Source organism: Panthera onca, chromosome B1, assembly GCF_046562875.1.
Source record: "Panthera onca isolate mPanOnc1 chromosome B1, mPanOnc1 haplotype 2, whole genome shotgun sequence".
Taxonomy (NCBI): domain Eukaryota; kingdom Metazoa; phylum Chordata; class Mammalia; order Carnivora; family Felidae; genus Panthera; species Panthera onca.
The window spans coordinates 37078974-37093024 of NC_138342.1; the positions used below are offsets into that span (position 1 = coordinate 37078974).

At 34.8% G+C, this 14051-nt stretch overlaps 1 protein-coding gene across 2 annotated transcripts in view; it reads right to left on the reverse strand.

Annotated features, from left to right (window-relative positions):
* KCTD8 (potassium channel tetramerization domain containing 8) overlaps positions 1-14051 on the reverse strand; it is a 251564-nt gene that overhangs the window by 150783 nt on the left and 86730 nt on the right. The window lies entirely within an intron of this gene.

The window sequence follows — 14051 nt, forward strand, 5'->3', positions numbered from 1 at the left end:
AGGTCAGAGGATTCCCCTCCTAAAGCCCCAACTGAAAGGAGCAAAGAATATTAAGTTAGAGTCCATGAGAAACTCTATTCAAAGGAGTCACCAGAATTGGACTTATCCTTCAGAGGATGTGAGTGGGAACACTACGCATAATGGCCACCATTCTGTAACTAACCTAAAATTGAAGGAAAAAAATTCAATTGACTTCTGTATATATTTTTAAGTAGATATTTCATTTCATACGTTTTACCTTTTGCATGAATAAATGCTATCCTTGGGTATCATCCAAATAAAAGGAAATATTAAAGCTAATGAATAATTTTATCTGGCATAATAGTCAAGATCCTCTCTACGCAGTAAATATTATTTAATTGGATGTTCTGGATTTCATCTGCTCTATTTGTTTGTTTTTTCCATTTCACGATAGAGTAAAAAACAACATATGAAAGAAAAGGAACACTGCCAGAAATATTTTCCTATAACCTTGAATGTTATTAAAGTATCTAAATATAGAAGATGAAACGGAGTTGGAAATTTCTACCAAATCCATACAGGAAGGAATTTACAAGGTCAGGGTTGTTTTTCCCCCCCCTCTCTGGAAGCTACACACTTCTTGTAATTTAATATGAGCATGAATATGTTCCTTAAAATATCAAGGTGGGTCACTGCTTAATTAGCAGTTTAAAAATTATTTCAATCAAAGCCATTACATTATAAAGGATATGAAGCAGAAAAACTGGAGGTAGTGGAAAGTATACTGAATTAGGAGCTAGCAAACTGAGTTCTAGTCCCAGAACCAGTAGCAAGTAAAATCACTTTCCTCAATAAAGTTCTTTTTCCTTTTTATTAAAATAACATGATTGTTTCAGATGATCCCTTAGGTGCCATAATGTACTAGATTGAATTATTGTACTTTTTTTTTTTCTTATTGGAGAAGATTCTTTTTCTTTTTCTATCAGAAATGCAGTGACCTCTGTTCCTTCAAATCTCTCCTTTGAGTCAATATAGTCTTGATTTTTCAGAGAGAGGTAAGGAGAACTCTCAAAACCAAAACCTTCATGCTATATGACCTGTGAATTTTATCACCCAAAACTCCCATCTCTGAAGTATGCAACTCGTTTTCTGATTGCCTGGTGTACTTGTTTTCCTTTGCTTTCAAGTTACGATACAACTTTCTTAGTTTCTCATTCCGTGGAGAAGAAAGAAGCACTTAACCTTCCACCATATCCCCCCACAGAATGCAATGCAGGAGTACTGGAAACAAAGAGATATTCAAACATAATTCTTAAGTAAACCTGTTTGCATTAGCAACTAATTCATTATGGTTTACTGAACAGGGTGAAGTGGTAAACTCCAAAGGGCTGATTCCTGACTCACCATATACCTGCCGAGTGACCTCTTCACCTCTTTGTGCTTCAGTGTCCTTATCTACAGTGTCAGAAAAACCTACCTGATCAGTTTTGAAGATTAAATGGATTAGTGAATGTAAAGATCTTAGGAAATTGCCTGCCACATTATGCAAGCCATAATGTGTATTAACAATTATTACATTGCTTCTTTTTCTATTTTGATATCCAGTAAAAAAAAAAATAAATATTATCAGTAAGAGAAATAGAGAATAACAGTTTATTATCTTGGGGTAAAAAAGGCTGCCATAAACATGAAAGAAAACCATACACTATAAAAAATTGACAGATTAAAAATAGAAAAAAAAGTCCTCTGCAAAAAAATATTTCTACAAGCTACAGTTAAAGAACAAATACCACACCGGAATAAGATATTTGCACCATATGTAATAGACAAAAAATAACAGCCCTAATTTTAAAAGGGTTCCAATAAATCAACAATAATTAAAACAGTCCAGTTAAAAATATGGAAAGGATATCCCTAGGAAAAGATATTCAAATGGTGCCAAATTACAACCTCCTTAATTAAAAAATTGAAAAATTAAAATGAGATGTCATTTTTTGACTATCAATTTGCCCAAATTAAAAATATTATGATTATTATTCATTATTGGAGAGAATGTGAGGAAATTAATTTTTCAAAGCAACATACCTGGTGTGAATGGAAATCACAATGTCATTAGAGAACAACAATTTGTATTTCTGTCAATAACTGAAATCACATACTCTGAACCCAGTATTTCCAATTCAAGGAATCTATTATAAAAATATTCACACACATTTGCAAAGAAGCTCTTTGCAACATTATTTGTTATAAAGAATCAAAATACTTGTATACTCATTAGAAGGGGAAAGGATAAATTAATTTTTAAAACACTCAAGGTATGGAACAATAAGCAGCTAATTGTTTTAAAGATAGCTCTATTAATACAAATATACATCATTGCTTAAAAATTGCTGAGTAGTTATATATTTTAATCATTTTATTATAAGTTATACAAGTTAGGGGGGAATATTAAGAAATATATCTCAGTGACACAATCATGGGCATACACTAATTTCTTTTCTTCATTCTATTGCTGTGTTAAGTCTTCTCGATAAGAACCTCTTTCTTAACTAGAAGAGTTGATAATATTTGTTATTTATTATTTGCACAGGAACTAGATTACATTCATGTGACCTTGACAAGACACTTTTTTTTCTTCATTAAAAAGGTGATACATGTACTGACAGAGGCACTCTAAAGATCTTTCAACGCAGTGATTTTATAGATTAAAGTAATGCTATCTTTGGATTTTATTTTATTAAAGGAAGAATTATTATTACCAGTTCTATTTGTTAGAATTTTTTGAGAATTTAGACATATAACATATTAATGACAAAATTATGTTTCTTTTTATTGAATGAATGTCCAAAACAAAAATACCTTTTGGATATATAAAGGGTACAAATGGGTATTCATACTGAGGTTTCATGTGAAAACTCAGCAGTGAAGAGTCAGTTTTATTCAGTACTGTCCTAAATTTTAGTAATAAAATCAAATTGCATGAATGTCATACAAGTGTTTCTATAAAAACATATTGAACAATTCCATTTTCTCTTTTAAAGATGTCTTGTATATGCTTACAATATCTGTTTTAACTATGAAAATATATGGCACAGTAAGAAAGGGAAAAAAACGAAACAACAAGGTCATGATAGCTGCATTCAAACACCTGCAATGTTTTTATGTGAAGAAAGAGTAGATACATGCACATTCTCTTGCTCCAAAAGGCTGAACTTAGATGTGGGGAAATCCCATAGAGAAAGAATTACTTTAGCAGTATAAGGCACTCTTAAATTTTTACTTTTTAATTCGTATAATTTTCTACCAACTGCATAAATTTTTTAAAAGAAATTATTATAAATGAAAAGAAACATCGATTATGTTTAAAGTTTTAAAAATTACATGCAGGAAGAAGTATATACAAAGTAAGTAAAGCCATTGAGGCTTAAAGATTGATAGAAAAGGTGATTTTAGCATTATCCAAAAATTGACAAGGTTGCCTCATAGAGTACCTTTCTTCATCCCAGAAAGCTACCATTGGATGCTAGACAATAAAGTACAGAGATATATAGGTCAAGTTCTTTTATTAGGTAGGGATTGAACTAAAAGATCTCAGAAGTCTCTTTGAAGTACAGTAAACTACCATGCCATTGTAACATTTAATCCTGCGCATACATAAACATTACTCCAAATGTGATTGATCCCCACAAGCCTACAACATCTAGAAACACCTATACAGCAAGTTACTAATTTTGTGAGTAACATGTTTGAAGTTGGGGGCATCCCTGGGAAAGGAAAAAGGGTTAAATACTAACCTGTAGTAGTAGTAGTAACAGATGAATAAATGTTCTACACCTTATTTTAACTCCTGGAGAAATTAAGGTATAGGGTACGTTTCACTTAAAAATAAAAATTTCTCCAGAAAAAAATTAAATAGTTATACCAAGACTTGGCTTCCTAACTCTCTAATCTCCTGCTTCACTAAACCTTTTTGTTATAAATTAGCATGTTTGGATAGATTAAAATCAATAAGGGGTAATAGTGGAATATAGATAGAGAAGGAAAAAGAGGCAGAAGAAGAAGGAGGAGGAGGAAAAGGAGGAGAAAGAGGGGGAGGAAGAGGGGGAGAATTAGAACAACAATCACAATTTGGAAATCCTATTACAGTAGATACCCATACTTAGTAAAGTATTTACTACTAAACTTTAGAAAAGCTGCCTGACAGGCAACAGATTGTCTATTATCTTCCTCTTACGTGAAATGATTATTTGTTGGTTTTACTCTCCAACATTCAAAGCCCCTTCTTAAAAGCACCCAATTTTCTTTTGAGGAATTCTATTATGCTATCTCTTGCCCAATGTGTGTGGCATTGGTGGAAAGATAATTCTCAGTAAATGTCTCCTACACTAAAGAAGCCCAAAGACCAGATTTCCCCTCTCTTTACATAAAGGGAATCAGGAAGTAACCTATGTTTGGTGAATTAAGCGCTCTGTGCTGTGAATATTGCAACTGAGGACAAGATGCTGGCATAAGCAGGAACAGGTGTAGGAAAGCCGTCACAAAGGCATCACGCTTTCAAACTTCAGTTCACACTCTGAGGGCTTTGGGGCTGCCTTGGTTCTCACTTGTTTTCAAAAACATATCCCCAGAAACCCAGAAATCTGTGGTCTCACCTACATTCTTCTTATACATTCTCCTTTGCATAGCTTAGCCAAAATTAGTTTCTGTTGCGGACAGCCAAAATCCATAGATTATCTGAGGGCAGTGACAAAGTGTATAATTAAAGTACGGAATTTAGATACAGTGAGAATTACTAAACCTTGATATAAAATAATTTTATAAAGATTTACAAAGATGCCAGATACATAGTTTTATAAGGGTGCTATATAAATGTTTATAAAGTGTATTATTTACAACAGTAGAAAAACCAATAAAATACTAGGATTAAATCTCATAAAAAAAAGTGCAAGATCTCCTCACAGAAAAATATAACATTCTGTTGACAGAAAACAAAGCAGATCTAAAAAAACTAGAGAGGAAGATCACATTCATGGATTTGAGGTCTCAAAATTTTAAGACATTAATTCTCCCCAATTACTCTAGCAATTGAATAAATCCAAATAAAAACCGCAACTTTGTGGTGTGTGTGTGTGTGTGTGTGTGTGTGTGCGCGTGTGTGCGTGTGTGTGTAACTTGACAAGTTGCTAGTAAAATGTGGAAATGCAAAGAGCCAAGAATAGCTAAGACACTACTGTGGAAGAACAAGGCAGAAAGACTTGCTCTCTGGGATATCAGGAGTTGTTACAAAAATACAATTAACAACTGGCACAAGGACAGACAAGTGAACAAATGGAATGAAATGGAGAGTTCATCACCAGATGCATGCATATACAGACAATTGGTTTTTATCACTTTATATCATTTTATACAGTGGGGAACGGACAGTCTCTTTCAATAAATGATTCTAGGACAATTTAATATCCACATGGAATAAAATGAAACTAGACATCTATCTCACATAATACATAAAAATCAATTCTGGGTAAACTGTAGAGCAAATGTAAAAGGCAAAACAATAAAGCTTCTAGAATATAATATAGGAAAGCATATGACAGGGCAGAAAAAGATTTCATAACAGGACACAATAAGCAATACCCATGAAGAGAAAGACTGATAAATTGGATCACATAAAAATTAATTCTTTATGTTCCTAGCAGATAGCATTAAGAGAGGAAAAAGGTAAGCCACACATTGAGAAAAGATATTTGCAACAAATGGAACCAACACAGTATTTTATACAGTGTGTGTGTGTGTGTGTGTGTGTGTGTGTGTGTGTGTGTATCAATCATACAAATCAGTAGAGGAGGGGGAAAGATAACCCAGCAGAAAAATAAGGCAAGAGATTTAAATAAAATATTTCACAGATGGCCAAACGGAACTCAACCTAATTAGTCAGATATGCAAATTAAAAGTACACTGGGATACCAGAGCACACCAGAGTGGCTAGACATTATTTTTAAAAAAATTTTATAATGTTTATTTATTTTTGAGAGAGAGAGAGACGGGGGGGGGGGAGGGGCAGAGACAGAGGGAGACACAGAATCCAAAGCGGGCTCCAGGCTCTGAGCTGTCTGCACAGAGCCCCACGTGGGGCTCAAACCACGAACTGTGAGATCATGACCTGAGCTGAAGTCGGACACTCAACTGACTGAGCCACCCAGGTGCCCCGAGTTGGATTCTTAATCAACTGAGCCACCCAGGCACCCCAGAGTGGCTAGACTTTAAAAGCTTGGCAAATAACCAAAGGTTGATAGGGAGGTGAAGTAACGGGGAAAATAGCAAATGGCTGGTGGCAGTGCCTAGTTTCTACCACTGTGGAAAGTTTGGCGTTATCCACTAACGTTAAAGATACGTGTACCTAGCACTTCTGCATCTAAGTGCACATCTAAGAGACATGCAGATCAAAAGAGACAACTCAAATGTCCGTGAACAGTAGAATAGATTTAAAATTGTTGAAGTAGCCAAACTTAAAGCAATGAAAGGGAATAGTATACAGCCAAACACATAGGTCAGTATCACAAGCACCACACTGGGAGTAAGAGGCTCGGCTTGAAAGGATGCGAATTGCATGATTCCATTTCTTCAAAAAATGGTCAACTAAACCATTTTAGCTGTGGTTATGGATACACACTTAAGAATTAAAATTATAAATAAAAGCAAGTAAATTAATAATATTCAATGAGTAACTTTAAAGTCCACATAAAAATTGTGAGGTCAACACACGGATAGTGATTAAGGGGTTAAAGATCAATTTCCTGTCCTAGATGTGGTTGCACAGGTGTTGGCTTTGCAAGAGCTAAATAAAGTGTGTAAGTCTGCTTTAGAGACTTTCCAGAATAGATGCCAGTGCAATAAAAACTCAAAAAATAAATGAAATTAAAAGTTTTATTCTCCAAATCATATATTTTAATTTAGAAGGTCCCACATATGTTAATAGTACTATAAAAGCTTTTGTTATGTATGTCTTTGTTTTTCTTATGATATTATATTTTTCTTTCCTAGACTCATTTATTTAGCAAGATTTTAATACACTGTTCCTTCTTCTACTAGCTGGCTTTCCCTAACACATGAAATTATATGATTTTCTTACCCTATTGATATTTTATTGAAATTAATGGCAGGTCGAAGCTTGTGATATGAATAAAATGAATTAAGTTTTCCATGTATCATTTATGAAATATATTGATCATACACATCATCAGTTATTTGCAGACTGGACATTAAGCAAACCTCAGAGACCAAGCAGGAAATGAAATATATACGAAATACTTGTGTAACAGTTTCTATATGTATATTCTCTTTTATTGAAGTAATATAAAATTCAAGACACTCAACATAATTATTTCATTTTATGTAATTATCATCTATTTAGTTAGTTATTTAACCCTATTATTTTGGTCTTGCTGTTTGTGAGGCTTAATTCAAAGCTTAAACCTATGTAGAATGGTTATATTTTCTCTAGGCTTAGGCAAAATCTCTAAAGACCATTCTGAATAAATTCAACATTGATCAGACTGAGATCAGATAAGACCAGATTGAGACCAGACAAAACTGTATTTTTAAAAATCTGCATGTAGGGGCACCTGAGAGGCTCAGTCAGTTAAGCATCCAACTCTTGATTTTGGCTCAGGTCATGATCTCACAGTTGTGAGATCAAGCCCCATGTTGGGCTCCGTGTGGAATGTAGAGCCTGCTTAAGATTCTCTATTTCCCCCTCCTTTTGCCCCTCCCCACAACCTGTGTGTGCATGTACATACACACGTTCAATCTCAAAAAAAAAAAAAAAAAAGAAGAAATCTACATGTAATCCTCCCTTTAAATTTTGAGTCAATACAGCTTAACAAAATCATACATTTTTATTCTATCTTTATGTGTTGCAGAGTGAATAGGTCAATACACATGACTTTTGTTTAAAAAATAAGGAATACTGCATTATTTCATCAGGGTTAAAAACACAGCTGATTATTACCATCGAGGGTACATACACACACCTCTCAAGAGCAAAAGTATTTATCCTTATGATAAAGGGAACTGGGAATACTTCAGTGAATTTTTTTCAGTAGATAGAAGTTTACAGGAATCCAACAACTAAATGTTTTATGTTTTAATAAAACGTTTTATTCATAAAAATGGATTTATGGAACATATAAATTATAAATGTAATATAATAAAAAAGTAGACTATCCAGATTGCTTCATAAACACTACCCAAATTCTCTAAGAAACTACAAAATTTTTATTTGCTTTAAGTACACTTAAAGAAAGGATGAAAGAAATCAAGACCCCCTGCTCCCTGTGATTTACACTAACTATGTATGGCTTCTTTCTATCTATCAGTGCCATCCCAGGATCCTAAAGTTACCTTTCTTGGACAACTTCATAAAATTCTTAAATAAAACTTAGATGTCGTCAAAGAAAAATAGAACTGTGCTGCCAGGAGGACAACAACAACTATACTAATGCATGGTTTTAATTATCCTTACATCTGCTGAAAGTCTTGAGAAGTGGACCAATGAACAAGTGTTTTCTTTATTAAGTGAATTGAGTGTTCTTTTTCAAACAGCCAGGAGTACCACAAGAAGAGAATATAAAGACAATCTTTATATTTAATTAACTTGTTAAAAACTAACCAAAGTGAAAACAAAGAAATTCTTGATGAAAACTTCTAGGAAAGCAATCATAAAAATTAGTATTTAAAGATTTTAATTTTTTTTTAAGATTAACAGTTAATATAAATGCACAGGTTATACTTTTTATGGGTATATTCCTTTCCATATGGCACTTTTCTATTTAATTCCCAATATTTCTTTCAGTTTCCTCAAATGCTCTTTTCTTTTCTTCTCCCTATCCATCAAAGTCAGTTATCCTCTCTTCATTCTCTATTGCAAAGCAGAATATCCTGAGAGGCATCGTTAAAAGCCATTATATATGCCTTATGTTTACCTGATCTCAGGCAAGGTGAGATTATTTTCTTCCTTGATGTTAGTCATTCCAAGTTTTTCTTTTCTTTTTTTAATGTTTATTTATTTTTGAGAGAGAGAGAGAGAGAGAGTGAGAGAGAGGGAGGGGCAGAGAGAGAGGTAAACACAGAATCTGAAGCAGGTTCCAGGCTCTGAGCTGTCAGCACAGAGTTCCACACAGGGCTCAAACCCATGAGCTGTGAGATCATGACCTGAGCCAAAGTCAGGTTGGATCCTCAACTGACTGAGCCACCCAGCTGCCCCTACTAATTCCAAGTTTTTCAATGACATATTTTATTTGTCACTGCAATAGCTCTACAGTTCATTTACCACATTCATTTGTGAAGATCTTTATTTTATAAGGGAGGCTGTGAAATCATCTTCCCTTGGGATAATTAAGACTAGAAAAGTTGTCTTCCTGTCAGAAATGGTTTAGGTAAAACTAGCCTGAAAATATGGAAAATGTATTAGGTTAAGAAGTCTTCCTTAGCCTTATGGTGTCTAATGAGATATTATTCATTATTTGAGGCATTGTTTAACATATGCTTCTGAAAAAAAAGGACATTAATTCAATAATACAATAAAGTCTTATATGTTCAGAAGGCTTGGAGTCAAAAATAACCTAGATATTTGAAAGTATGATGTATTAACTAACAATGCCTCGGATTTTTTTTTCCTTAATGGGCATAGATTTGTCAAACTCTGATACATTAGGGGACATTTCTGCTGTTAGTCAATTTGAGTTAACTTTCTAGGTAATAATAAAAATAAAAAAACTCAAAGTGATATGCATGCACTCTGCAGGGCTGAAATGGTCCAGTAAGTCCTCTTGAGCCACAAATTATCTCAAATGTTGACAATTTTTAATGATTTAATGAGGAAAAAATATCTCTATGAGAGATAATCCTGAAATAATAGAACAATGATGAATGTTAAAAAGGTAAATGATACCTTAATTCACCATATGGTTATTGAAAACTTTTTTATGTGTCCAATTGTGGTCTAAGTGCCATAAGTGTGCATGAATATAACATTGGCTTCACTGTTGAGTCCCTTGTGACTTCTTAGAAAAGATCTCTGCACAAATAACTATTATTCAAAGCAGTCATTGTTAAGTGTTGTGAGTAAGCAAAAGTCAGTGCCCTACAAATATCAGGAGGAAAAAAGACCATTTTAGCCTGGCTACACTTGATCAAGAATCTGGACATGTCACTTCAGGTCACTTTAATGAAATGAGAGCATTTCAGTAAACGGTGAAGGAAGAGGAAAGAAATTCCAAGCAGCAGAAATATAAACCGTGGTGAAGGAACAGGCAGAGGGAAGACACAAATGAGGTAGGAGAGTTCTGTATGAGTGTTGGCTAAAATTTTGGGTGCATACAGGTGAGTTAATGTGTGTTGAAAGCTTGTCTGACGCATATTTTGGTTGATTTCATATGTCAAGAAAAGAATTTTGGACTGTTTTCTTTAGATACATGAGAAGTATTAAGGGAATGAGCATTGTTCTCACTTAATCATAACGCCAACTTCTAGGAGAGTGCTGACAATACTCTACCATTAAGGGCACTGAGCCCTAGAGAGATTAGATAGTGTGTCCAAAAGCATAGAGATAACAAGTAGCACTTATTCCAAAATCCATATTCCTTCTACATCACAATGCAGAACAACTTCTACAATAATATGAGCAGTATAGTGTTTGTAGAAGATCAAATAGTGTGTAGAGTGTGGGGCAAAACAGTACAAGAAAAGAAGTACAAGAAAAGGCTGAAGTCAGAGACATCAAGAAGTTATAAAAACAGTCCAGGTGAGATGAAGTGGAAACCTGCAATGGTTGCAGTAGGAAAATAATGAGAAGAAAATATATCAAAGGACACTGCAAACAATCAACACAGCTTCTTGCTGTATTATAAAGGGAGTACTAGGATAACTTCAAGTGGCTATTTCTTTCTGCATTCAAGGTAAAATTTAAAAAAATAGGGGAACTTGCGTGGCTCAGTTGATTATGAGTCTAACTCTTGATTTCAGTTCAGGTCATGATCTCATAATGTCTGAGTTCAAGTCCCACGTTGGGTCCTGTGCTCACAGCATGGAGCCTGCTTGGAATCCTCTCTCTCTCTCTCTCTCTCTCTTTCTCTCTCTCTCTTTCTCTCATTCTGCCTCTACCCTGCTCTTGAAAAAATAATAAAAATTAAAAAAAAAATTAAAACTTTAACCCAGTGAAGACCAAAAATATTTTAATAGCAGACATTTAAATACTAAGAAAGAGCTCAGCAATTCTAAACGTAATTTTCTAAATACCAAAAGTGTTATAAGATGTACTTGTAATATTTAAGCCATCTGCTTTACTCTTTATTTTATTGTTGTTTCTATAATTTGGGTTAAAATAACCTGGTAAAGTTAGCCAGAAATAAGCATGGTGCTATACGAATTAAAACAATTCTTGAAATCAGTATTTTTTTTTTAATTTTTTTAACGTTTTTATTTTTGAGACAGAGAGAGACAGAGCATGAATGGGGGAGGGGCAGAGAGAGAGGGAGACACAGAATCGGAAGCAGGCTCCAGGCTCTGAGCCGTCAGCCCAGAGCCTGAAGCGGGGCTCGAACTCACAGACCGCGAGATCGTGACCTGAGCTGAAGTCGGATGCTTAACTGACTGAGCCACCCAGGCGCCCCATTATTTTCAATTCATTTATGCCAGAAAGGAGTTTGTATGCAAGATGGCAATTTAACCAAGAAGCTAGAGGAATTAAAAATACATTTCTTTTTCAAATCAACTGCAAGTATCATTAATCCTAAGTAATTCCTGATGCCTGTCACCGTGGTATGAAATCAGAGAACTATTAGAAGAGAAGCATTAAAAGGAACTGAAACTCCTGTCTTTTTATCCCATTGTAAGTCATATCAAAGCTGAGGAACTAAAAGAAATACTTCCAAGTTATGTATTCTAAGGTTAAAGGGGGATATTTAAAAAATGTATCTTTGATGTATTCCTGCACATTTTAATATTGAGACGAGAGCCAGTCCCCAAGGGTATGGTTCAGGAGCGAGGGCACCTAGCTGAAAACTCTCCTGCCTCCAGCATCAGTGAGTGAGGTTCACGGCAAGCCAACAAAGACAAAGATCACAGACTTGAGTAAAATGAGAAGCTGTAAGAAGAACCAGAGCAGACAGGGGAGATGTTAAGAAACACAATTTCTCCTCTAGGCACACCTATAATTTTGCACCAGCTTTTGAATAGTCCTTTGTGTGTTCCCAAACAATACACCAGTTCTATTAAAACTGGACATTATGGAAGTGCTCCTGCCAGTGACATCATCCTAAATTAAAGATTCTTAGAATAAATATAAGTTACTGTGCTTGGCTTTCAAGCAAGCTACTCAGAAGTGGCAAAATATTCATGCCTACATCTGAGTCTGTATATCAATAACACAGGGGTAGTTGAGGGTCCCAAGCATGGACAAATCCATTTGTGGTGCCTGAACAACTGGACATCCACACCCAAATCAAAGAATAAAATCACGGATGAACATAAGGGAGGGGAGGAAAAATAAGATAAAACAGAGAGGGAGGCAAACCTTAAGAGACTCTTAAATACAGAGAACAAACTGAGGGTTGTGGAGGGGTGGTGGGTGGGACATGGGTTAAATGGATGATGGACATTAAGAAGCGCACTTTTGGGGATGGATAGTGGGTGTCATATGTAAGAAATGAATCACTGGGTTCTACTCCGGAAGCCAAGACTACACTGTATATTAACAAACTTGAATTTAAATTTAAAAAACAAATAAATAAACAAAAAATAAAATAAAATAAAATAAAATAAAATAACTTCAAACTAGATTGCGAACCTAAATATAAAACACAAAACTATAAAATTCCTGCAAGATAAAAGAAATTTAAATGACCTTGATTTTGGCGATGATGTTTTAGATACAATACCAAAAGCACTATGATGAAAGAAAAATTGACAAATTTGATTTCATTAAAATGAAAAACTTCTACTCCATGAAAGACACTATGCAGAGTGAAGACAGTCCATGGAAAAAAAAAAATTGCAAAATACATATCTGATAAAAAACTGCACCCAAAATATATAAAGAACTCTTAAAACTCAATGATATGAAGATGAGCAACCCAATTTAAAAAGGCTTAAGAGATTTTATTTTTTTTTTATTTTTTTACATTGATTTATTTTTGAGAAGTAGAGTGAGACAAAGCGTGAGCGGGGGAGGGGCAGAGAGAGAGGGAGACACAGAATCCAAAGCAGGTTCCAGGCTCTGAGCAAGCAGTCAGCACAGAGCCTGATGTCGAGCTCGAACTCACAAACTGTGAGATCATGACCTGAGCCGAAGTTGGACGCTCAACCGACTGAGCCACCCAGGCGCCCCAAGGCTTAAGACATTTTAATGGACACCACACCAAAGAAGATATACAGATGGAAATACTTTATTCATAACTTTCCCCAAATTATGGAAACAACCACGATGTCCTTCAAGAAGTGAACAGATAAACAAACTACTTTAGAAGATTCTTCAGCAATAAGCCACACAAAGACATGCAGGAATCTTCAGTATATATTGCTAAGTGAAAGAAGACAATCTGAAAAGGCTACATACAGTGTGGATTTCAACTATATGACCTTCCGGAAAAGGCAAAACAGTAAAGACCGTAAAAGTATCCATGGCCTCCAGGGGTTCAGGTGAGGTGTCAGGGGAGGAGGAGGGATGTGTAAGCGGATCACAGAGGACTTGTAAGGTGGTAAAACTGATTCTGTATGAACCTATAATGGTAGATATGTGACATGATACATGCTCCAAACCTTTAGACTGTACAACACACAGAGTGAATGTTAATATGTTACAAACAATAGTGAATAATAATGTATCAATATTGGTTCACCAACGAGAACAGATGTACCACACTAATGCCAACTAATAGGAGGGGAAATGCTGTTGGGAGGGCAGTGAGCATATGGGAACTCTACATCTTCTGCACAATTTTTCTGTAAACCCATAACTGCTCTAAAAAAAATAAAGTCTACTAATGTTTGAAAGATTAGATAAAAAAAAAAAAATTGTGGAGTGTTTCTTCTGG